Genomic DNA, 25,811 nt, shown 5'->3' with positions numbered 1-25,811 from the left:
GCAGCATCTCTCTGCAGCCCCCTCGGTGTCCCTGGGGGCTAGCGCACAGCCACACCAGAAACGTGAACCCCGCATCTCCGCAGGCCCCACACCACAGATAAAGCTGCGATGGAGACGGCAGCTGTTAACAGTGGGTATTTTTAGTGAGCTGCAAATGTTTCCTCCCCAGGGAAAACCCTATCTTCAATACCTCACCACGGAGAGGGCTTCCTCTTTCATGCATGGGTAATTCATTACACACTCGTCTAACCTCCCTTGTCAGCGCGTTGAACCAAGGCGGCCACCCCGCCAGCGGATGGCACGAGGCTGGTGCTGGTGGTGACCCTGCTCTGGAAGGGATGTGCTCCATCCATCCCAGCACCGCTGGCCCAGCAGAGCCGCCACAGGATCCAGGTGGCCTCCCTCTGCAGCACGGGCAGGAGACAGCAGAGCAGACGGGATGGGGAGGACGGACGGACTTCCCACGCAGAGGTCCCTACAAAAGCCTCGCCCTCACTTCACCAGCACTCCTTTTCTCTCTCTGAGCCACTTCTCTCTGAGCACAGAGCTCCCTGGATGCTCTCGGCCAGCAGCAGCACCTGTGGATGAGCGGGCAGAGCATCATCTTGTACCTGCCCAGGCAAAGAGCAGGTAGCAGCAGGATGATTCAGTCCAGCATGTCTGAATCAGAGGGACAGTGTAGGTGACACCCAGCCACTGCCACTGCAAGGAGGCAAACGCCAAGGACCCTCCCGGCGAGCAGAGGTAGGATGCCCAGGGCAGCGTTCACCAGCAGAAAACCAAGCTGCACACACACAACAACCCCTACGAGCTCTCTGTGCTGGGCCCACCCAGAGACACCACGAGATGGAGAGGTGAGTGCCTGGGAACGGGGTGGAAATGAGCAGCTCCCACGCAGATCAGCTGTGGGACTGCCGGAGGAGCTCACCCTCAGGTCCTTGTCAGCCCCATCCAGTGCCTCCTTCCTCCTCCTCGGCCTCTCTCTGTCCTGGCTGGGTCCCCGCTGCCCCCACGTGCTGGCCTCTGCCTGGCCTGCTCCAAGCAGCCTCCTGCCACCAGGGTCTGTGCTCATGTCCTGCAAGGCTTCCCTCCCCTTTACACGCCACATTACCTTCCCTGCCGCTACATTCAGCTTCCCTATCTCCCACTCCCTGAGTGCACGTGGCAAAGCCAACCCCACCTGCAGCACCCAGACACCAGCACCGCCTCATCCTGGGGAGGGAAGGTGCCCAGAGCCCCAGCACTGGCTCAGCTACAGCCCCTGCCCTGGGTGTAAAATCCCAACGGCCCAGGAAATCCAGCTAGCAGGGGTGGGGGTTAGAAGGGGCAGAAAATCCCCTCCAGGGCCAAAGCCTCTGCTACAATTTGCATCAGCAGCCACAGAGGGGAATGTGCTGCAGCAGAGCTGCCATACTCTGCAAGGGCTGCATTGAGAATCTGGGGTCTGGAGACCAACACGGCAGTGGGGAACGCCCGTGCTGGGGTGTTTCTGCAAGTCTGCAAATCAGCCTAAAGCAGAAGCCAAGAGGCTATGAACCAGCTCTGCCCGATGCAGGCAGGGACCATCCCCGCCGGGGATGGTGGAGAGCACACATTGGGGTCTCACACTGCCGCTGAGAAATATTCCTGGAGACACTACCACTTAAAGAGGCTCATTTCCAACACACACAGAAAACCCACAATCAATGTGGGCAATCACAACGCAGACCTCATTTTGACAGCTGAAGATGAGCAGATCAATGAACCAAAGATGAGCAGTTGCCTAGGTACAGACAAACATAATCTGATCACACATATGTGGGAACAGATTTTTGCACCCACCAATAAGAAACACACTTGGAGGTGTAAAAGGGGCAATTTCCAAAAATTGAAAGGGATTATTAGCAAAAATTGATTAGGGGGAAAATGTAAACAAAAACAATGAAGAGTAATTAGAGCTAGCTTAAGAAGGCTTGGCCAAAATCTCATAAATCCGCAATTATAAAAGAAGGCGTCCTTAGTTAAAAATTGTCTTGGCTTTGAATAAAAGAAAAAAATGTAGTAAAAATAAACATATTGTATAAATAAAAAGGGGGAAGTTGGCAGCAGTAAATTAGCAGCTATAAAATGCAGACGGTTGCTAGAGGAAGTTAACGTATCAATGAAAAATACACTGTCGGCAAAGGTAAAGGAGAGAAAGGGGAATTTTTAAATACATCGAAAGCAAACGACATCAGAGCTATGGAGAAGGAAGTTCACAGGGACACACGAGTGTGAACTCTTACAGGAAAGGCACGAGTTCCTGGTGCACCCCACTGCCTGTGCCCGGGGGGGGGGGCAGTGGGGGGCCCAGCTCCTGTGCTGCGGGATTTCCCTGCCACCCTAAACGCTGCTCCAAGGTCGCTGTGACCCTGCCCCAACCAGGAGGGACGGTGTCAGGGCCACATTAGCAAGTTTGGAGGAGCTTCTTGGCAGCGCCACGATGCACAGGGCAACTATCTGTTCTCAAGGAGCCCCTTCGTGTGGTCAGCACATCCCCTGCAGACCTGTGGGGAGAGGACAGCCCCCAGCACCAACAGCGCTCCTCTCTCATTTGACATCTTTTGCTATAAAGAAGCCAGGCGTCAAGCAGGGACAGAGCAGTCCAAGATCTGGGAAAGTTTTCATAGCATCCCACGGGGCTTATTGAAAGGAAGCCTGGACTGTGGGTCCAACCTCATCCCCAACACGAGACCAGGGCCTCAAGGGCTTTGCTGAGCTGAGCCTGGGAGACCTCCAGGGATGAGGTCTGTAAAGTAACACAGGGACCTCCAGTTGCTCATAAAGCCCTTCCCAGACCAGGAGAAAGCCCAAAGCATGTGGTTCAGGTGCTGCCTGCAGAGAAGCAATGGTTGCCCTCCAGGTGAATGGCTGCAGGAGCCATCCTGGCCCTCCAGGCATGACCTGATCACCAAGCCCTAACCCTTTGGCTCTGCAAGAGCCGTGGCAGCTGCCAGGACAACTCAGCCAACGTCTTGGCATGAGACGAGTCAAACCAAAGCGGCCTCCCAGCAGCACGCCAGAGAGACGCCTGAGGCATTAGCTGAGCAGCCGGGAAGTAGGACAATACGGCAAGCATCAGGGAGGGAGAGGAGGGGGGGTGAGAGCTCTGCAGACCAAAAAGAAGGAGCCAAGCAGTTCAGCCCAGTGCTCTCCGCTTCCTTGCTCTGCGCCTCAGATGCTTTGTAAAGTGGGTGCAGCAATGGGACCCCTGTCCCGAAAAAGCTTTGAGGATAAAAGCAGCGGAGCTATCAGCACAAGTATTCACAAGCATTACCTAAGAGTCAAATCCAGCCTGGAAACTCGCAGTGCACTGAGCAGGACACAGCCACATCTCCTCAGCAGGCTGGAGCCGGCCCTGCCAGCTCAGCTCCACGGCAGCAGAGCAGCTTGGCAAAGCTCTGGAGAGGGGCACAAGGAAGCGTTTGCCCAGCCCTTCGGAGGGGAAGGAGTGTGTTCCCTCGTGAGACTCCCTTCAGCATCTCAGGTGGGCTCACAGCTCCACTGTATGCCTCCCAGTGCCTCCACACAGCTGGGCAGCAGAGGTATCGCTCCTCTCCTATGGCTGGAAGCAGGGAGCCCTCCCCACCGCCTGCCCCAGGAGAGGGCTGGTTCAGAGGAGATCAGTGAGCATCAAGCACCCTGGCCCCTTACAACACCTGAGCTCACCGGGTGATCAGGCCTGAGGGTGGAACAGCACGGAAAAAAAACGTTGAGGGGCCAGGAGAGCAGCAGGATGGACGGTATGGTGGGAGCGGCAGCGCCTGGAGAATTTAGGGGTTGGTTTTAGCCTGACACTGATCAGCACCTCTGGACCTCCACATGACAATGAAGTGACACCAGAACAGTCAACCCAGAGACACACAGTAGCAAGCTTGTCCCGGCACCTGCAAACCCCTTGAGGAAGCAGTGTCCTCAGGACCGTACCTGTGGCATCTTCCAGCCCCCCAGGCCTCCAGCACAGGACACACAATGGGGACTGTATGGGATCCACGCCACCGCTCCTTCCCCACACACAAAGCCTCCACATTGCATCCTCTGAGCCCCAAAGGATGTGAGGACAAACACGGATAGCCTCGCAGTGCTTACCACTTGCTGCCTGAGCCTCATAAAAGCAACACAATTCCAAAATTCAGTGTACAGAGTGACCGAGGCGTTACCTGACAGCCTCCTCAGCCTTGACACAGGAAATCAGGCAAAACATGTTGTGTGGAGAATGCACCATCCCCTGAATTCCCTGAACTCAGCACGAAGCAGACTTTATAAATCAATGTCTGCAGCAGGAAGACACATGAGGGAGCAGCAAGTTCATCCTCCCCTTGCTGTTGCACTGCAGATGATCCTTGAATCCCACAAGTGTGATGGGAAGGGATCCCTGGAGGGCCCGAGTCCCATCTCTGGCTGAGGGATGCACCAGACCTATGAGAGCAAAAAATGAAGAGGACTCTGCTCTCCTCCCGCTTCCCAACACCATACTCATTCCTCCGTCATCCCCATCTCCTCACCCATCTGCAAAGCCCTTTTAGGAGATGCAACCACTGCAGCCTACCAGGTCTTGCTGCCATCCCATAGTGGCTGCAATGGCCAGCTACAGGAAACTGCTAGGGACATGAGCATCCCACCTTGTTGACAGTGGAGCAGATTGGGATGCCAGGACTGGGACATGCAGGGAAGTTACGACAGACATCATGTTTCAGTGGGCATGTGTGCAGTCTGGGCCCAGGGCGGCCTCAGATACCCTCAAGACCAGACTTGCCTGTGAGGCAGAGCGCGAGCTTGCACACGTAGCTCTGTGCACGGCCAGAGCATCTCCTCGGGAGCACCTGGGACCCCGGCGTGCCTCGGCATGCTGCTGCACACCAGGGAGGCTGCTCCTGGCCACCTCCAGCTACCGGTGCCCCCGGGAGCCCAAAGGCTGCTGAGCCACCGCATCTCACCCATCTCAGGCCCATCTCACCATGACTCATTCCCTGGCAGTGCTTCGGAGAACCAGTCAGGGCTTTGCACCTCCCTCTATCCCCTCATCACCTGGAGGGCTCGAGTAGCTGGGTTTTCTCCACCCTTGCAGGACATGGAGCAAGAGGCAGAGCTGCCTGCAAGAGGGAAAGGGGCAGCAAGCTGCGGCAGAGCTCCTGACATCCTCCCATGGAGCAGAGAGCCCTGGATGCAGGTCTTCAAGCTCAGGTGACTGCCAGCCTCCTGCCATCCTCCTCACTGCCAGCCTCCTGCTATCCCCAGCACAGCAGAGCTGCAGGGCAGCACAGCACCCGCGGACAGCCTGCCACCGCTCTGTGCTCTTCCCACCCTGCTGGAAACCCTTCTCCAGATCTCCCTTGCGTCCGCTGCCAGGTGCTGCCTGCTCCAGTAAGTCCTTCTCATCATGGCACGTACCTGGCTGTTCATCATGAACACCTGCAGCCTGGACGCTGCCCTCCCAGTGGGAAATCAACGCGTGAGACAAGTGCCCCAGCACCTGTCCCTGTGTCCTGGAGGGTAGCAATGGGGGTAAGCTGGCGCCAGCTCTGCAGGAGCATGCCCAGGGCCCAGCACCCAGTGCAGCACACACTCTCACACATGTACAGACACGCTGTCACACGTGCACATGCTCAAGCAGCTGCACAGGTCTCCTTGTGTGGGCAGGTGCAGCTCGCACCAGTACCTGTGCTCTTGTGTGTGAGCAAACCCCAGAGCACACAGGAGCCAGGAGCTAAGAGAAGTGGCCAGCTCTGGAGTGGAAAACGTCTCCTTCGAGAGAAAAATACCTTGATTCACAAGGGAATACCTTCCCTCGCCTCCCACCAGGGAAGGACACAATGCTCCTCTGTCATCTCCTGATGTATCCTGCCTGGGGAGCACAGGCCCTGGGGCTGCTGCATGGACGTTGGCAGACGCACAGGGCTGCTCACCCCCTCTATCTGCTCACACTGCTGGAGATTTATAGATGAATAAAAATCTGTTGGCTGACCTTTTGTTTACTCCTCTCAGAGAAAATAATTAACTCTTGATGCAGTTCTGACTCATGGTACATGGATTTGAAGAACTTGGTAAAGCTGTCCTTAAAGCTGGTATTTTATTATTTATAAATACCTGAAGTGTGGGAGACAGAGGGATTTGGCCAACCTCTTTTCAGTGCTCTGTGGGGACAGGACAAGAGACAATGGCCACAAAATGGAGCCCAGGAAGTTTTGCACCAACATGCGAAAGAACTTCTTCCCGGTGAGGGTGACGGAGCACTGGGACAGGCTGCCCAGGGAGGTTGTGGGGTCTCCTTCTCTGGAGATGTTCAAGGCCCGTCTGGACGCCTCCCTGGGCAGCCTGCTCTAGGGAACCTGCTTTGGCAGGGGGCTGGACCCAATGGTCTCTGGAGGTCCCTTCCAACCCCTACAGTTCTGTGGTTCTGTGATTCCTGTGATTCCCTCTGATAACTTTTCTTTCTTCAAATATCACAAATTTGCTTGATGGGGTTACTCCCGTGAAAAAGCCCTCAAATTGCTCAGTGCTGAAACGTCCCTACCTTGTGAAATGAGCTGCCCGGTGTGCCCAGCTCAGCAAAAGCCTGAGGGACAGCAACGTTTTACATTGCAGAGGAACAGGTGACAGGACAGCACCTAAACCACTCAGCCACCAGCAAACACATGGCACCTTCAGCTTCTCTGAGATGGCACCTGGGACAGGGCAGAGTGCTCAGTGATGTGCTGGGGAGCACAGCACGGCTGTGCTCGCTACAAGGATGGTGCAGTCCTTGCAAACAGACACATAATGCCTGGGGGCATCTCCTGCTTTGGCTGTCCCCCTAAAAGAAATGCTGTTTCTGCTCCGCACAGAGCAGGGGAACATCGGGCCCTGGAAAACACAACACTGAATGCCCACAATTAAAACAGCTTCGACCCCTTTTTGCTGCAGGGAGGTGGGGAGGGCTGAGTGAGGAGCACCCTGCCACACACTAACATCCCAATCCCTGGGGACAGAAGGGCCCCCACGCCAGCCCTGCGGGCCGGTGGCTGTCTGAGGCCAAGCCAGTCATCACAGATATGGCAGCGGGCGTCCAAGTGTGGCGGCAAGCAAACAAAGAACAGTTCCCGGCTCCATCGATCCGGAGGTCAGCTGGGTGAAGCACGAACATCTGGTCCGACACTGGCCAGCATGGGCCGAAGGACTTCCCCGCACTTATCTAGACAAGGATGAGCCTTTCAGAAGGAAGCATCCAATACTGCTTTTAAGGTTCCCAGGACAGAAAGCCCTCCCTGGCCTGCTTCGTGACAGGGCAGTGGATGTGGCTGGAGACCTGTGCCACCCGCCTCAGCCACCCAGGCACTGCTGGAGGTCCTGCACAGAGCCTGGCTGTGGGCGTCCGCTGAGAGGAACGAGGGCAGCAAGGCGCAGAACCGCAGGCAGTGCAGGTGCTCGTTTTGGGCCCCATCTGGAAACCCACAGACCACAGAAAGCACCACACTGTGTCCTGTGAGCTCCCTTTGGGCTGTCAAGTAGCTCTGCCCAGCCCCGGCACATCAAGGAACAAAGCCACAGCACACAGGAGATGTCCCCCCTTGGCCTTCTGAGCTGTCACACAGCAGGGTAACCCTGATCGAAGACTGTTAGCAGCTCTCTAGGTTTGCGTCCAGCCATCTTTGTTTTTATTACTGAATCCCTGCAGTCTGAATCTGCTGTAGGGTACGTATTACCAGGGAAATATTTCCTCCCTCTGACCCCACTCCCTGCCGTGCAGCACCCAACATGGTGGGGTGAGCAGAGCCAGCGCAGCATGCACCTCCATCAAACAGTTCCAGAGAAGTTTTAACAAAAGGAACAGGCTTTTGCTGCAGCTGAACATAGGCTTACACATTTCAAAGACAGAAAAAGGACTGGTCAGGCTATCTGCCTGGCTGTCCAGCCCAGCACATGCCTGAGGACACTGGAGACAGAGGGGTATTAGCCAGAGGGAAGAGCCATGGGGGTCAAAAACTGTTTATGAGAAATCAGTCACCTTTGATCTACAGATTACCAGCAATAGCGAATCGACTACATCCCTGGGTGAACTGCTGCACAGTTAATTAGGCACGTTATTAAAAACATGCTCCTCTACTCATCTGAATTAGTCCAGCTTCCAAGCCACAGAGTCCTGCCCTGCTAAATTACGCAGACCTTCACTATTAACAACCGTTCCTCCAGGCCGGGACCAGCAGACAAGGCAGAAGACACTCCTGAATCTGATGGATAAAGCAAGTGATGGGCAGGCTTTCCACACCTTGAGTCATGACTGCAGGTATTTTGTTTTGATTTTGATTCTCTTTTGAACGCAAATACCAGAAACAGACCCAGCATCCAGGTCTAGCCTCCATTTCACAAAAAAAAGCATTCACTGATATGTCCTGCATTATCAAGCAAGTATCTGATCAGCTCTTTCAAACCAGGAAAACACTTTTCAGAAGTCCTTCCAGAGCCCAAGACATCCCAGTTAGCATCTCCTGCCCCACAGCCAAGGGCTGTACCTTCTGCTCCCAGACACACAGTGGGGCTTGGCCGGATTCAGACACACTTTTGTTCCCATGACGCACCAAACTGTTTTGGGTGTAACTAATCTATCCTCCCCAATCTCTACTACTCTTCCAACATTGGTACTTGCTGCAGACAGGGATCTCATTAGAAGTGCTGCCCAAAAAGTGCTGATGACCCACTTATGGTGTTTTCTTCTGACTAGCCAGCTTTAAGCCCCTTCAGCAAAAGCTGCACTAAGGCCTATAAAATCCTTTTTTGCTCAAATACCACGGGAACCTCCCCCCATACACATAATGCTGCTGAATTACACATAAATGGCTTGAAAACCCCATTTACCTCTGTAAAACTCTTAGGGTGACTCATCTGCCCCTCAGTTTGAAAGCACCACGTGCTGCCCACGTACTTTCCTCCACACTAAAGGACTATGCCGCACATCCCCATGATCTCTACATCGTTACTGCCAGCCTGAGCAAAAGGAGATGGGGTATGTCCTCATGGGTAGCTTTGTGCCCCACAATAATGAAAAGCAAGCCCTGTCGCTGTCCTTTTCCCTCAAACAGCACACTTTCCCTAGCAAAGCAGAATACTGACAGCCCCCATCAAAGGGCATCGCCCCCCACAGCATTTCAGAGCTGGCTGGTTTGCAGACATCCAGTGCTCACCCAGGGGCTGGGTCATCCACTTGCCGCCCCCGCAGCAAGACTCAGCCTCCTCACTGTTCAGCCTTGTTGCCAGCCAGCAAACCACCCCGCTCCCAAAACCTTTTATTAGAAACACGCAGGCACGAAATGATTCAAGAGGAATCCATTACACAGCATTTAGTACATACCATTTGTATTTCACAGCCAGCAATCCTTCCAATTTCACAGGGAAACGGCTATTAAAAAGCCACTGCAGCTGATGGGAAGGGGCCAGCGTGTCAGGTGGGAACAGGGATGGAGAGAGCATTTCTTCAGGACCCTTCAGGTCCGGCTGTGCCTGCTCGGCTAGGGCTTGGGCACATCCAGATGTCTCACCGAGACAGCCAGCAGCCCTCTCCTGGAGCATGGTGCTGCATCCTCCACTTGCAAGAAGCAAAACCTCCCTCTCCAGACTGTTCAAGCTGTTGCTGTGCAGGAGAAAACAGATCTGCTGTCTGCAAATAATTCACTCGTATCTGACTCAGATGCTTTTTGAAGCTGTGGTATGATTGCAAATTATTCCTAAAAGGAAAGAGAAACTCTGAAACACAGTTGGTATTTAGTTCAGCACCACTCCTACAAAGTCTCATAGATGTCTGAAGACTTTTATAGTTTGTGCACAGCAGGAGTATTGTACCCTGCCTTACAGACAAAGCTACTCATGAGCTAGCTCCTCTCCCACCTCCTAGGTGCTTCATTTCTCAGGCACCCAGCATAGGGTCCCCGGGACCCTGAAGATCCATGGCAAAATGGGATTGTGTCCATTGGTGAATGCGTTTTATGTACCATCATCATGTGGGGCAGGGTAACGGAAGAAAATACGAAGACATGGTTTAAACCCCAAACCTGACTGTTCCTGGAAAGATACAATTTACTAAAGAACAGGGTGAAAGGAATGAAGGGAAAACAGTTTTCACCAATCCCCTGCTACACAGAAGGTATGTGATGTCATAAAATGAGAACAGTGACTAATGTCATCCCATAAAATGAGAACAGCAGGTGACACCAGCAGGAGCATCTTTGACCCTTGCGAGATCTTTTCAAAATATAAATTGTGACTTGGGAGGTGCAGGTTGGATATTAAAAGATTATTTAGGATATCGCTTCCTCAGGAGGGCAGTACAGACCTGAGGCAGGCCACCAGAGAGGTGGTGGATCTTCAGCACTAGAGGTTTTCAGGACTTGACTGGACAAATCCACAGGCATCCTGATCACTGTTTTGAATGGGGCAGGGGTCCCCAGTCAGGAAACTGGAAAAAAAAAAACCCTGAAACCCTCAGGAACTGGGTTCACCACAGCTGGAAAACATTTCCTACTCTGATCAAAGACAGAGATGCCGTGTTTTACTGATGGCGTTGAAAAACTTTGGTCTCCTAGAAGGTAAGCAAATGTAGTTTCCAATCATTTCCCCAGAACAATGTCTCCCTACATAATGATGCAAGCCACTGTCTCATCCAGAGCCCAGTTTGCCACCCCAATGTCCTCTTCTTCTGACAAGCTGAGCTACAATGCACAATTCTGAATTTTTGGCTGGAAATACGGTCTGGGAAACACTCTCCTATGTCATCAAGGCCTATCTCCACTTTAACCATCCAAGGATGTAGGAGCCACCCCATCCCACTGACAGCACAGTCTTTTCTGCCTACTCCACAGTGGCCATCTGTTTAGTATTACAACTTAGTGGGGAAAAAAAAAATTGCTTTCTCTTTATTGTGTTGTGAAAGCAAAAATCCAGTAGATGCACGAAGTCAGTGAGGCATGAATAACGCGGGGTCTCCTGGCCTAACAACAGGCTCGTGGCTATGAGTGTGAGTCTCTGTGCCTTGGCATCTGTCTTGCAAATTCAGAGGCTCGCCCCACCTTTCAGCGGATGCCAAAGTTACTCATTTTCCTTAACAAGCAGCAATACATCAAGACAACTGAACTCTCACAGCCCAAAACCAACAGAGACTCTCCCTGGTGAGACACCACCAAATGTCTAGGCAGGACTCCTCATCTGAAAGCTGGTTTTGGCTGTTTTTGCTGATGGTCCTTCCTTCTGCGAAATAGATTACCTCTCCTGGTCACAAAGGAGAGGTTGCCATTGCATGTCTTCTCGAATCCAGCCACCGGTGGTCATTCTTCAGTCCCGAAGCATCCCATTCACTTCTAGTACTTCGCCTCTCCTGAGGCTGGGGGAGTCTCAGGCTCTCCTCTCCATGCTCCCAGATGCCCTGGGGAGAGGGGGGCTCTCAGTAGAGGTAGATGCCTCTGAGCTGAGATGTGGCAACCTCATCAAGCACCTACTCATCAAAGCCTAAGGCTGTCAGAGATGAAACATAAAAATCTGATCCCAGAACACCAGCTGCCAAACAACCTCTGCACAGAAACTCCTGCCTTATGTTTATTTAAGACACTTCCGTACCAAGAGGATGCATACCCCTGCATGCACGACACCAAGGGAGAACAAAAGGGTTGTAAAGCCAGTAGCCATGGCCCTGCAGGCCCTTGGCATTTTCTTCCAGCAGGAATCTGTCTAGGGCTTCTGAGGGGGAGGATCATAGCATAGAATCATTAAGGTTGGAAAAGACCTCCAAGATCATCTGGTCCAACCATCCCCCTACCACCAATGTCACCCACTAAACCATGACCCTAAGCACCACGTCCAACCTTTCCTTGAACACAGCTGCCGTCCGTGGGGGACCCAGGTTGGAGCAGGTTGCTCCTGACAGATGGACCCCATGGTATGGACCCCATATTGGAGGAGTTCTTGAAGAGCTGCTGCTGGTGGGAAGCCCCCACAGGCTCAGTTTGGGAAGGACGGCATCCCGTGGTAGGGACCCCACATGGAGCAGGGGCAGGGAGGGACCGTGGAGGAGCAGCAGGTGATGAAATGTTAGGGACTGACCCCAGCCCCCATTCCCCGTTCCCCTGCATTGCTCTGGGGGAGGAGATGGAAGGGGCGCGAGGGATAAGGTGTTTTTATTTGCTTTTAGTTCTTACTGCTCTAGTCTGTTATCAATAGGCAATAAATTGTATTAAACTGCCTGTGCTGAGTCTGTTTTGCCCATGACAGTAATTGGAGAGTGATCTCTGTTGTTATCTCAACTCAGGAGCCCTTTTTATCATATTTTCTCCTCTTGTTCCTTTGAGGAGGGGTAGTGAGGGAGTTTAGCCAGCCATCAGTATGAAACCAGTACACATGCCAATCAGACAGAGCTAGGACCAGGACTAGCCTACACTGTAAATTCATCAGAGGGCAGTTAATCCAAAAAGGATGCCAGAGAAGACATCTCAATTTGCACTGGTTTAGCTGAGCCAACACTGCACCAGTATAAATCACAAACATGCTCAAGATTTTAAATGGGGCAACAACACACGATGGAAAGCCAACGTGCGATGGACATAGACCCAGCAACCCGGCTCTCGCCATCAGGTTTCTGCTTCTCACACTGCCTTGAAACTCCGCTGTCTTCAGTACCTGTCAATATCTGTCATCATTACACTATAGCACGCCCTGCGATCGGTGAGGACAGGCTTGTTACATAATTTTAATGCACAAAGTCCATTAAAGACCCCAAGGTCTACAATTTTGTACCTCATAATGAGGCAGAAAGAGAGCTGAATCACTGGACTGGAAGCAAGTAATTGCACCACCTCTGGGGATCACAGCCTGCACTGGGGAAAGGGAGGACAGGCCAAACCCAGAATTGGCCCGATGCTCCAAATGTATTAATTTACCAAATCTGAGAATATTTCCAGGCAGAGTCAACCAGTAGCAGGAACAAAAAAGCACAAATGAAAATCAGAGGGGTTTTCAAAGAAGAGCTTATACAACCTTTTCTATTTTTAAGGCTACAGTTTGACAATCCATGAAGAAAGCAACTTTAACCAAAACCAACCTAAGAGTAACAAAACTGGTGAAAACTGCACCTACAAAGGCGACATACAAAAAATGGAAGATTAAGCAGGCTACCCATATTTTATTGTGACTGGAATGAAATGAAGCAAGTTCATAAGGAAAACCTCTGGAAAACCTGTATCTGGCATGGCTGAATGAAGAAAAAGATGTGTTGTTTTTGTAAGAACAAAGGCAAAATGCCAAGTAAAAATTTCAGAATTTGTAGAAACAGAGAAGAAAAGTTGTTTGAAGAATGTTTAGTTCATTTTTCTACTCTTAGATGGGCTAATTCCCATGGCAGACAAGGTTACTCAGGGCCTTGTCCAGATGGGTGTTGAAAATGCCCATGGATGGAGACCCTGTCACCTTTCAGTGCTGCACCACCTTCAGGGTGTTTTGGTTTGGTTTGATTTGATTTTGCTCTACATGAAATCAGATCTTCCCTTGCTGTAGTTCTTTGTAAAGGTTTGTAAAAGATGTCCACAGTCCGTGTGTTTACTAGGAAAGTAGGATTTTATTTCCATAGGCCCCTGGAGGACAGGACTGCTTCCTCCTGTTAGCAGAAGGATTCCTTAGCTCATACATAACTAATGACCCAGGGACTGTTTGACTGTAATTCTCTCAAAAATCACGCAAACCATTTGCAAGCACCTAGAAAATAACTAAGCCTTTGGCCACAATCTGAATAAATGCATCAAGGCCACATGGTGACCAAACAACTCAGCTCGTTTCTACACGGACAAGGTGCCTTGTGGAGCTACGAGAAGCCACTGCCATCGTTTATTTTCATTTCTGGGCATTTCCGATATGACACTTTCATAAACAAGCCCAAGGAACCATGGCTACATGAAATTCCTGTAAGACACCTCCACAATAGGTTGAAAAATCAAATTCTGGGACTAGCCATTAACATCAAATTGGAATAAAACCACAAGAAAGCTCCAAAGACTGGCTCTAGTACTAGCATGAATAACTGGGCAGTGGAGCAAACCCACACAGCTCCTTCCAGTCCCATGCTTCCAGACAGCATCCCTGTCTCCTCTGCCAAAGGGAGGAGAGATGAGCCCAGAAGCACTCTGCAAGGCAGGAGCAGACTTCTGAAAGATCTTGGCCACTTGCAACAGGAGGGTGAGGAAAAGATGGCGCCGACCATGAGCCCCACCAGTCAGTGGGGAACACAAGGCAGGAGATAACTTCCGACTGAGCTCATAATACTTCAGGGACTGGAACCGGGAGAGGGAGAACTTAAAAAAATAAAAATAAAAAAATCAAACACTATCACTTCACAGGGAAAGACTCAACAGGCTTCAAGAATCAGCAAGTAAGACTCTATGAGAAGATGCCCAGGAGAAGAAGAGTTAAGGAAAGCTGATAAGTCCTTAAAGACAATAATACAGAAGCATCTCAGTGCACAAGAAGGATCAAGTTTAGTAGATGCACTATGATTATAATGCAGTAAAACCATAGGCATTCAAGGTCTCGCTTAGCCTGAAATCACTTCTGGGAAAATAATGAAAATGCTGATGCAATTCAAATTATAAAGAATTAAAGAACAGGAGTATAATTAGCACCAGTCAACATACTTCTACGGGAAACACGTCTTGTCAAACAAATCTGATTTCATTCTTCACTGAGATTACAAGTTTGATTGGTGAGAGTAACCGTGCCCATGCAAGAGGCTCTCTGGCTACTGAAGGCAGAAGGCGTGACGGCAGCACAGCGAGGCAGAGCCAGCGCTGCCAGCGACAGGCGAGCTGTTGCCCGGGTGTACAAAGCAGCACTGCTCCGTATCGCCGAAAACACGCTAAAGGGATTAAGAGCTGATTAGCGGGCAGGTTTCAAGTAACAATTCCCAGCGCTGCCAGCCCCCACAGACCTCAGTGGGCTCGGCAGGAACCGGCCCCAGGTTCCTTTTCGCCTTACGCTCAGCTTGCTGGAGAGGGACGAAGGAAACCGACGCTGAAATATCTAATGGTCTCCCAGACCCACAGAGCATCCTCAGGTAAAGGATGTGGGATTCACCTCACCTGGCATTAGCCATACAGAACAATAACGCTTCGACTTTAGTGTAGTCGTTAATTTTCTACAGATAGTAACGACAGAGAGAGATGGGCCTCTGAAGACAAGCCAAAAGATCTACAATTGCCATCCTAGACCAGTGGGCTGAATTGCTCTCTGCAGGATACTGTGCGAGAGGTTCTTGCTAACAGCTTACTTTAGAAAACCCATTTTTGTTCTAGTGATCAAACCATCCTCTAAGGAAAGTTGGGGCAGGGCCGGGGGCACAATCCTTGGTAATAATTCAAACTGTGTTGGAAAGGCCTTGGAAAGCCTGGGCTCCTCCAGCAAACACCCCTGAAGGGACTGCTGGCGTGGGTCAGCGGATGCAAGCACCAGCCAGGAAAAACTCCAGATGGCCCAAGTGACTCCGTGACAGTGAAGTGGGGGAACCCGGGAGCTCAGTGCCTCCCTGCCCACCTCCACCCCCTGCCCAGCTCTGGCACAGCGGGACAGAAGCTGTTCCCACCCGACAGACGTTTGCTGGGCGTGAAACAACAGGACGGCCTCGGTCTTCATCCAGGCAGGCAGGTGTCCGCAACAGGACTGACGACACAGCCAGGGCCCTCATTGGGAGCATGAGGGATTAGCCCTAAGTCCGGGTGTGCAAATGAGCACACTCCTCTTTAACACATTGGATTTATCTCTGAGGCTCTCCCTGTACAACTACCTGGAAAAGTAGACACAGAGCAGACCACAGCTGACAACCCAGTCTGTTTGTCAGCTGTAAGGGCAACACAGTACTCAGGAGATGCCCAGGATTTCACTCTTCCTTTCCATTGCTCTGCGAGGAGGAGTATGATCATGGTTTTAAAAAGGGATTTTCCTTTACAGGAAATTGAAGACGACTGTGCCATGCAGGAGCACCTATAAGGTCTCTGTCCCACAGCTGAGCTACCCCAAGACACAAATGAGGTGAGCACTGTCCTGGCAAAAGGATGCTGCAGCTGGGACGGGAACCACCCTCGGCACCACATGCATTCATCTGTCACCTTCCCGTGGCTCTGGAAGGGGTGAACAAGAATGCCCAATGCACTTTCTTAAAGTCTCACAAGTGCTATTAAACTGGGGGCTCTTCAATGGCAGGCGTCACATGTGGAGGTGATAGTGGCAGTGCACCTATGGCTAAAAAGAGACCACTCAGTGTCCAGCCTGAATTTTAGGGTTTTCAAGAGCTGTGGGGAACTTGCCCAAACTACAACAGAGACAAGACAGGTTGGAGGTGTTTTGGAAAATGGGAAAAGGAAATTCTCAGGCCCTCGCCCACCCCGAGGATAGGCAGCACTCCCCAGTGCCCCAGCAAATGGCAAATCCATCCCGAAAAATCCCTTAGCAATAGGAAGAGAGCAGCTGCTGCTGTCAGTGCCTTCTGGGCTTGTCACCACTGCCTCTTACCCCCTGCCTCCTCAGCCAGACCTACTGACATCCAACACCGCCTCTGCCAAGTCAGCGCAGTTGGGTTCCCCCACTAATGCAAGCAGAAAAGCCGTTCTTTGGGGGCTGCTTTAAAGCAGTGCCTCCTCCCCCCCGCCAAAAGACTTAGTCAAAGCAAATGCCAGACCCATTAAGAGCAAAGGACCTCACAGCCAACAGAGGAATTCTTGGGCTTGATGGACTGTTTATAGAGTCTTTTATAGGAAGGATGGGTAACCTAATCCCAACTACAACATTTTTTATGCTGCTCTATGAGGGTTCAGCTGTGATTAAACTGTTGGCACAGTCCCATGGCACATAAAACCATGGAGACCAGCAAGTCTCATCCCTGTCGGAGCCCTGCAAATGCAAGCAGCAAAACTATTCCAAGCATTAAAGCCCGCTGGGCCCTGCTGCCGTATCAGTGACACGGCTGCTCCTGCAAACCCTGCCGCAGGCCATCGCCACTCGCACCTCCAACAGGCTTCGTTATCCTCAGAGACCAAAATAAAAGCTACATGGCAGTCACCGTGCTGATCTCAAGCAGACGTTTACCCCTGCTGCAGCCCAGAGTCAATGGACGAGCACCCCCAAGGACTCCTTTTGGGTCCCAGAAGCTGGATACAGGAGGTGCAGCTGCTCTTGCAAAAATACGCACTCAGAAGTGTCCCAGGGTCTTCAGTGTCCTCTCCCAGCAGCAGTCCCAGGACCTCTGTCACCCTCCTAAGACACCAACTAAATCCAATAGCAAAACGTTCTGAAAGGTTAGAAAGCTGCCTTTTGGGCCAATCTCACACGAAGGTGAGATGATCTGAGCTGTGTCCCCCTGCTGTCCTGCACAGGCTGCCCGCTGCTCAGGCTGTCACCCTGAGGGTGCCACCCAGAGCCTCTGCAGGGACAAACCAACCCCAAGATGCTCTGATTTGGCCGCCTGAGAAGGAAATAAAAATCAGAGGGGAGAGACTGGACAGGCAGGCACCTCCCGTTCAGCAGCAGAGTGCCCGGGCTCAGCACAGGGTACCAGTGAGTGATGCAGAAGCATTTCTGTACTAAGCTCTGCTTCTGTGTTAAGCTCAGCTTAGAAGGAAAGGGAAAAAGGGGTAGGAGCCCAGGGCAGACCTCTCACCTCACTCCCCTCTGCCATCACGCATTGTGCACAGTCTGAGCCTTCCACGCTCCTGTGGGTTCTTGGGGAGCAGGACTGCTTCACATCAGACAAGCAGGGTCTAACTCAGCGCGGCCGGTGGATGGCATTTCAGAAAGCAGAACCTACAAGATCCAGCAGGCACTGCACCAGCATCTTCAGGCAATTTGAACACAACGTTTGTTTTGTTTTATTGTTATAGATCTGGAAGAGAACAAAGACTATTTCTTTTTTTGCTTTGTTGACTCATACATCAGTTTGGTTGCCCTCATGATACCCAGCTAAGGCTCCCTTGCATGACGTGGCATCTCCCTCAGGACCACCCGTTGCCCACCAGGTGGGCTCCCAAATCTCCTGCTGACCCATGGCCGTGGAAGGTGGCCTTTCAGAGTTCCAACTCCAGACCACACTGAGCACTAACGACTACCATCACGCTGATTTCCAATCCTTTTCCCGCATGACCATAACCAAATGAAAGACATGGTCACCTCAGAAACCCTGCCTCGAACATCCCCACCCGTAGCAGCCGAAAGAGGAACGTGTCCTTCAGTGTACAACCGGTCTCTTTATGTGGGATGGGACTTTGCCAGCAGTTTTATTTTAGCCCGGCGCAAGCCTGCAGCACATTCCTATAGCCAAAGGGAGGAGGCTGGGGAGTGCTTTCCGATGCTATCACCTGATGCCATTAGCATCTGCGTGGCTTCTCCCTCCAGCAATGTACTAAGGCCGGACCCCCAGATATGCAGTGTGCAGAGAGATGGGAGCTCTGATGGAAATCCATCCGGTGCATCCTGGATGAAGATGAGAGATGACAAGGGACAACCTGTCAGCTGTGAAGCCCCACGCAGTGCTGGGGAGGATACAGCCCTGGCAGGAGCCTGCAGCTGGGTGCTGTCAGACGCGCTGGTCGAGGAGGCAGAGGCGTCCTCTGATGGGGAAAGACAGGAGGGGAAAGCCAGCAGCAGGAGGGAGAACCCTCAGACATCTGGGGCTGCCCACCGCTCCTGCACACCCCAAGCCAGACGTGGCCAAGGGAGACGAGGCACCACCCAGACACCCAGGAGAGCACAAGGGAGGGGACCAGGGAGCAGGCACTCTGCTGGGGGACGGGATGGGGACAGGCCAGGCACACCGCTACGGCTCGATGATCCCTGCTGGCATGCCCAGGAGACCCGCGGCAGTGCCCAGCCCCTCTCAGCACCTCCAGCCACCAAGCACTAGAGGGCCCATGGATGACACACCCAGGGCTGACATCGGCAGGAGACCCAAGCTGCCAAGTAAATCCCCTTTTTTTCTTTTTTTCCTTGCATAGCCCACACACCGAGGACCTCCCAAACACATGGTAAAATGCCAGGTCAGCTTTCCAAGGGCTCAGCACCCACAGACAGGAGCTCAGGTCATATTTAGGCCAGCCAAATTACAGGGCAAGACTTCTACTTGAGGGTGACCTGCTTCACTTCCTCTGGCACAAAACAATACGGACAGTCCCTCAAGAAGTCCTCAAAAGGACCTCTCTCCTTTTTTTGAGGGAGGTTTTGAGGACCTCCCTCCTCAAAAGCACCTCTCCCAAACCTATTGCAGCCCCTGGCAGCATCCCCCACACACCCCTTGCTTTCCAGGCGTGCAGCCCAAAATGCAAAGCCACCCACACGCCCCTGCCTCTTCTTATGCAGACACTGCCACAGAGACACAACGCAGCAGGGAGCAGCAAAGCAGCACCACGGGGCCAGGCCCAGAAAAGGTTTCCTTCACCTTCCCACCACTCTCAGCCCCACGGCTAAGCAGGGATGGGCTTCTGCAACGCTGAGTGATGAAAGCAAACAGCGGGGATGAGCTATAAGGCGAAACTTTTGGCCCATGCCCATTTGCCCCCTGTGCACACACCCGGCACCCATGAGCCGCATCCCACCAGGACAGAGACAGCCACTTGCTCAGCCCCAGTGCTCAGCCCGGTGAAGGAACCAGCTTGGACTCGCTCCCCAGCAAAGCTTTACTTGCACACAGCTGCACCTGGCCACAGGTTAAACCAGCAGAGCCCACAAGACCTTCCCAGCCACGCAAGAAGGAGCATCGGCAACCTCCCAGCACGGCGCAAAGGCTGCATCAGCCAGACCCAGGCACAGAGACCCAGACGACAAATGGGAGCAGCTGCCAGTAAATTCAGCGTTTCCAGAGGATCTGTGTTTATCAAAAGCTGTCGCTCTCCAGCCAGAACAGGTGTCAGTCACAGCAAAATCTCATGGCAGCTATTCAATCTGAAGGCACAGACTTTGACATCAGACCAAAAAAAAAAAAAAAAAAAAAGCATCGTTAGCAACTTCTCTGCCAGGCAGGCGCTCCCCTCTGCTTTCCATCTCTTCTACAGCCTTGGTGAAAGAAAGGTGAGGAGCCAGGAGGAGGAGAAAAAGGGATGCTCAGAGCAGATCTGGCCACCACTGCCATATCACTGACTGTCACCCACATGCCCCTGGACGGCTCCATCACACACACGAGCTGGCCTTGTCCCACCCACAGACTTGCTAGCTGCTGTTGCCTGGAGATTGACGCTGAGAGCAACACAGAGCAGACCCTGCACTGCCCATTCAGCACCTCCCACTAGCCAGACACTAACCCCTACTAATGCTGCCAACATCCTAATTAGCACCTTTCCTGTGCCCACCCTGCTCCCGGCTGCTCTGCGTCTGTCCGAGGACACGGTGCAGGACTCTCTTTGAGGTTCTCCAAAGGTACAGCAGACAGGCACAGCAAGTCTTTGAGGTGCTGGGCTCCGCTTCCCCTTCAGAGCAGCTGGCACAGCCTGCTCCTGCAACCCACACCAGTGCCCCTGCTGCTCTGCTATGTGTCTGCTGTCAAGGGATTTCCACACGGCATCAAGCACACTTCTGTGTTTATCCTTTCCAAGCCTCCAAAGCGGTGCTAACATGTGCCAAGGACAGGAAAAGCCCAGGAGGGTCCCAGTTACACTGGGGCTATCTAAGCACCCCACGAGTTAGGGAAGAGGTGTGAGGCTTTGTTCCAGCGTCTGCAAGGATGGGGCGACTCCAAGCTTTGCCTGTCCTGCCACACTGCTGAGCCTGGCTGGAAACTGCCCCTTGGACTGATGGTGGGGCTGCTCTGCTCTGCCTGCCTGCCCTGAGCTGCCCCCTCGCTGCCACAGCACCACACCTCATGCCAGGAGCACACACCCCGAGGCCAGCCCGACTTCCAGAGAGATTACTTGCCACTCTCTGCTCCCCTTCCACAAGTAAAAAATAAAAATAAAAAAAATCACCAGCTTGCTTTTCCTCCTGGAGCTGAGCAAGCCACGTGTCTGCCCACACTCAGCATGCAGGTGCTATCTTGGTGTGCACGCATGCAGCTCGCAGGCTGGGCCGTGCATACAAAGGCTGGAAACAGGCACAAAAGTAGTGCTCAGCCACCTGCATTCTGCAGAGGCGAGCGCACAGCTCACAGGGCGCTCCACAAGCAACCTCGGAGACAGCAGGATCCTGCAGGAGAGACACGCCGCAGGAAATGCTTTCCCCAAAGCTGGCATACCACAATTAACTCTCTGCAGCCTGGCCAGCCCCCTCTCTCTGCAGGCAGCGTGCTCCAGCCAGCTCGTACACCTTGTTTTATTTCATCCGCACTGCCCCCAGTTCACGCATTTCTCCTGCTTGCTTTGTCCCCTGATACCAGATAGGCTTAAAAGCAAAACAAGGCAAAGATTTATTAAGTGAGGCTCATGGTAAAGGTTTCCGAGTTACAGTTGTGGAGCCTGGAAACAGGATTACAAGCAAAGCAAATCATAAAATGCGACTATAACCTCTACACAACGAGATGTGACCCCTCACGTGTTCCAGCCTATCTCACACCCAACCATGTGGTGTGCACAGGCCGGCCAGCCAACTTGCAGGCTCACACCACCGCACAAACCTCTCATGTGTGCACTGGGGCTTCTCTTCATGCCTCTTGCTTCAAGCACCCCTCCACTGCAACCATCTCGTGTAGGTGGCCCAGTCCTGACCTGTGGGAGGTTGTGACTTTCTACCATGCTTGCTGCCCTGTGCACCAAAATGCAAACCAGCATTTGTCAATCGAGAGCACTCCTAGATCATATTCAAGATTATAAACAACTTCTTTGGATCCATCCTCTGAATAGACAGCAGATATGGGATGATGGTGTCATCCCCAGGCATGTCTCTTGGATCAAGACATCTGTCTCGGTTGGACTGGTGATTCACATCACCCTCACCCAACACAGCCCACCACAGAACTCAAACACTGAGCACAAACACCAGGGACTTTTCACTAGCCAAAAAAAGTTGCTGCAGCATGTACGCCTGGAGGGAGCAGGTAAGAGTAGATCCAGGTAGATATGGGCCTGGATGCATGAGTCTTAGACAAAACAAAGCACAAATCTGGAGGCATCTGAACAGGCCATTCCTGCCTAGTTTGTCCTCAGAGACATCACACTCAACACTCTAGTCTCAACAAGCAACCCGAACCCAAAAGGACTTCAGTTCTGTGGCCACCCCGTGCAAATGAGTGGCCTCCTAAGAGGCTCAAAAAGGCAGAGGGAGAGCAGATACACAAAAGCAGGATCTTCTCTGCAGACCAAAGACCACCCAGCTTCAAGACAGAGTGCTACAATCAGTCTTCCCTTGCCCCAGGAGACTCTGGGATAAGAAGAACATGCACTGCTACACGTTGATACACATGAGGCTTCCCATCCACAGCAGGCCTCCTATAACCCTCATGCATCAGTGCTGTGGAGAATGGAGATGTCTTCTCTCTCCTGCATCCCTCTGCTGAAGTTGTTCAAACTCACAGAGCGTCTGGACAAGCGATTCAAAGAGTCCAGCCCCTGTTCAAGCCTCCTCGCCCCCCTTTCCCTCCGGCTCTTCCCCTCCTCTCTCTCACTGCATGCAGCAGCACCATGAGCAGGGGAGCGCTGCAGGAGCCCCCCAGTTGGGGTCTCTGCAAGCCACAGCGAGGATGTGCAGCCCAAGAGGTGAGTTCCTGTCCTACCCAAGCTGAGCCCAGTCCTGGGTTATTGCTGCAAAGCCTCCTGTCTCATGGCAGCCGCCTGGTGCTGGGGTGGCACCTCACACGGACTGGGGCTCGTTTCAGGCTGCAGGCAGGAAGCTGCTCAGCATGGGGTAACCCTGAAGGTGCCCTGGGACACGGTTTCTCCCGAAGGCCGGGTACCCTGCGACCCTCAAAGCCTGGGTGGGAGCAGAGGGAAGCCAAGCCATTCACGGCCTGCCTGCCAGCTGCCCCCTCCCCTCCCACCCCACAGCCTCGGCAGCCAGCCACAAGCGGGCCCAGGAGCCTGGCCGCTGAGCCCATTGTTCCCTTTGTCTGGCCTTGGGAGCACGAGCCCGCGTGGCTCGAGGCATCCCCTCCACCTCGGGCACGTTCGCACGCCCGGCCGCCCTCATCACCCCTGGGGCCAGGCCCTGACACTGCCGGGGGGCTCCCACAAGCATGGCCCCCACAGAGGGGTTCTGTGGACGGGAGCAGCCGTACTGCGGCCTGGCTCCTCCCGCAGCAGGGAGCCCGGCCCCACCACCGGGCTCTCCCCCTCCTCCGGCAGCTGGCCTAAACCCAGCCTGCGCTCCCCAGCAGGCCCCAGGCAGAGGTTAACGCCTCCCATCCTCACGGCCCCAACGGCCCTAGTAGGGTGTGAGCATCCCCAGGCATCCTCACCCTCTGAAACGCCGAGCTGGGCAAAGGTGAGCGCTAACGGCTGCTTGCCGGAGGACCTTGGCCTTGCCCATGCACTTTGCTGAAATTAACGGCTTTGGTGGCACACCCTGGGCTGGTCTCAGGACTGGCAGGTGGCACTCGGTGCCGAAAAGTGCATCCAAACCCTGGCACCAAAGGGCAAACCCCCCCAGGGCAGCGTCAGGCTGCTCAGTGCCAGGTTAATCTGGGAAAACCCGACACAAATCCCCCGAAGCCCCGTCCAGGCTCCCCAGCAGACAGAGTGAGATCCAAAGAGCAGGACAAGCCCTGCATAAGGCTTGAAGACACGGAGGACCACAAGGGTCCACGATTACAGCCACAGCAATGACCAAAACTGAGCGACATGAACTCCTCGGTGGCTGCAGGCAGTCTTGAGAGCCAAACTGAGAGCAGAAAGCAACAGGGCCTTGCTGTGCACAGGCATCCCACAGCAGAGCGGGGACAAGGTGCCTTGCTCGGCCCTGCCCTCTCCCTGGCATTGCAGACCTCAGCTGCCACATCTGTCAGGCAAGGCAGAGCCAAAGGGCCTCCCGGTTTCCCTGCCACCTCCAGCATCAGCAGATGCTCAGGGAAGAGGATGCCTTCTGCAGGCAAGCACTCAGGGCTTCCTGATGTCCTTTTGGACTCGGGGCGTGCAGTGGTGGGCTTCATGCTGATCTTCTGCCTCCGCCCTCCACTGCCGCTTGTTTTAAACCCGTTTGATTCTGTTCGTTTCAAACCTGCCCCTTGAGAACACAAGGCCAAGTGAAAAAAAAAATGACAAAGAATCGTCACTGCTTCACCGCCACCTTCCTCACACCTCCTGCATCTGGCACACCTCTCTCTCCCCACAAGCTGCATCTTTCACAAAGAGTTCCCCTGGGCCCATCTACCTCTCCTGTGTAACCATCTTCATCCTCCTTTCCCAGCCTTTCCCAGTTCTGAGTTGATGCTTTCAAAGAGCCATCCACAATGACTTTAAGATCTCTTTCTTAAAATGCTAATAAGTAATTTAAAGACTGCCACTGTGCATGCATGGGTTTAGGGTAATTTTTTTCCATGTGAATCCCTTTTCATTCATCACTGACTACATTTAATCTGCTATTTTATAGCCTGGTTATCCAGTGTCATGAGATCCTTTTACAATATTTTAAAGACAACTGTTGTTTTTATCATCCTGAATAATTTTGTATAATCTGCAAACTTTCTTGGCTTAAGAGTTCCCACCCCTTTCTCACGCATTTATAAATATGTTGCACAGCACAAGCCTCATGCCGAATCCCATCCATAGGGAAAAATGACTCCGCTTCCCCTCCTTTAAGCAGATTTTAAACCGTAAGAGTTCCTCTAAAATTACTAGCATGGAGTTGCTGAGATCACCCAGGAAGCTCTTAAAGCATGTGTGTCCCATTTGCTCTGGCCCCAATATCTATTTTCCCGATTTACTGTATAAAATGTGACCTCCTAAGCCACCACTTCATTGCAGGGCAGTCTCAGCACTGCCCTGCAGAGGGAAGTTCCTCTGCAAGAGGCCCCTGACCATGGCCGTTCTGGGGGGGACACATTTAAATCAGACTTCATCTCCCCCAAGTGCTCCTTTCCTGATCATTTTTAACCTTGCACTCTCTGATTTCCTGAGTCTTTGGGTTTTCGTTTGTTTGTTTGTTTTATTTGTTGTGGGGTTCATTTCTTTTCACAAACTATTCTTCAAACTCCTCTCAGCCAGCCATATATGGGCTTACATTCACAGTGCCATAGTTTATGATTTTTTTCTATTTTCCTCTTTTAGACATCATTCCCATTTTCTGAAGAACATCTTTTTACTGCCAGTGACCTCCTTCAATCTGATGTTTAATCAAGATGGCTATTTTTTGTCTTTTTAAACCCATACTTTAAACAGCCACGCACATTCTGAGTTTCCCACATGACATGCAAGTATTTTTCAATTTTAGCTGCTTCCCTCAGCTAGCTTCATCTTTACGTCGTTCCCCTTGCTTGACTTAAAAAAATGTTACTGTATAGTATTCTCAAGTGCTGGTGATTTTATGGATGTGAAGGCTTGAAGTGAAAAGAACATAATTTATTGGACCAACTGATAAAGCTTTGCAAACTTCTGCGGCTCACCAGCCTTTTCTCCTTCCCACCTGGAGACTGAACCGAGCTACAGTACAGCTGCTCCCATGGAGCCGGTCTCATGCCTTGCACGGCACCATGAGTGCTGCTCGGGACTAAATCAAGAGATCCTCCTCTCGTGGGCTCTCTGAAGAGCTGCAATTATTCACAGTCACTAAAACTGTAATTTCTGAATAACGCCCCTTTGTGACATTTACCCAGTTTACACAGAGGCAAGTACCATCTGCAATTATAGCTGCGTTTCCTGCCCTTGCAGCCTGTTTAACCTCCCTTAACATTT

General features: G+C 52.4%; 1 protein-coding gene and 1 long non-coding RNA gene across 3 annotated transcripts in view; both read right to left on the bottom strand.

Moving 5' to 3' along the window:
• EPHB2 (EPH receptor B2) overlaps positions 1-25,811 on the bottom strand; it is a 130,847-nt gene that overhangs the window by 99,098 nt on the left and 5,938 nt on the right. The window lies entirely within an intron of this gene.
• On the bottom strand, positions 9,334-10,009 carry LOC121058193. Its single transcript, XR_005814110.1, has 2 exons — positions 9,877-10,009; positions 9,334-9,716 (listed from the first exon to the last, which is right to left on the bottom strand). It is a non-coding gene; the product is annotated as an uncharacterized LOC121058193 (long non-coding RNA).

Source organism: Cygnus olor, chromosome 21, assembly GCF_009769625.2.
Source record: "Cygnus olor isolate bCygOlo1 chromosome 21, bCygOlo1.pri.v2, whole genome shotgun sequence".
NCBI classification, from domain to species: Eukaryota; Metazoa; Chordata; class Aves; order Anseriformes; family Anatidae; genus Cygnus; species Cygnus olor.
This window is presented reverse-complemented; position numbering and strand designations above follow the sequence as displayed.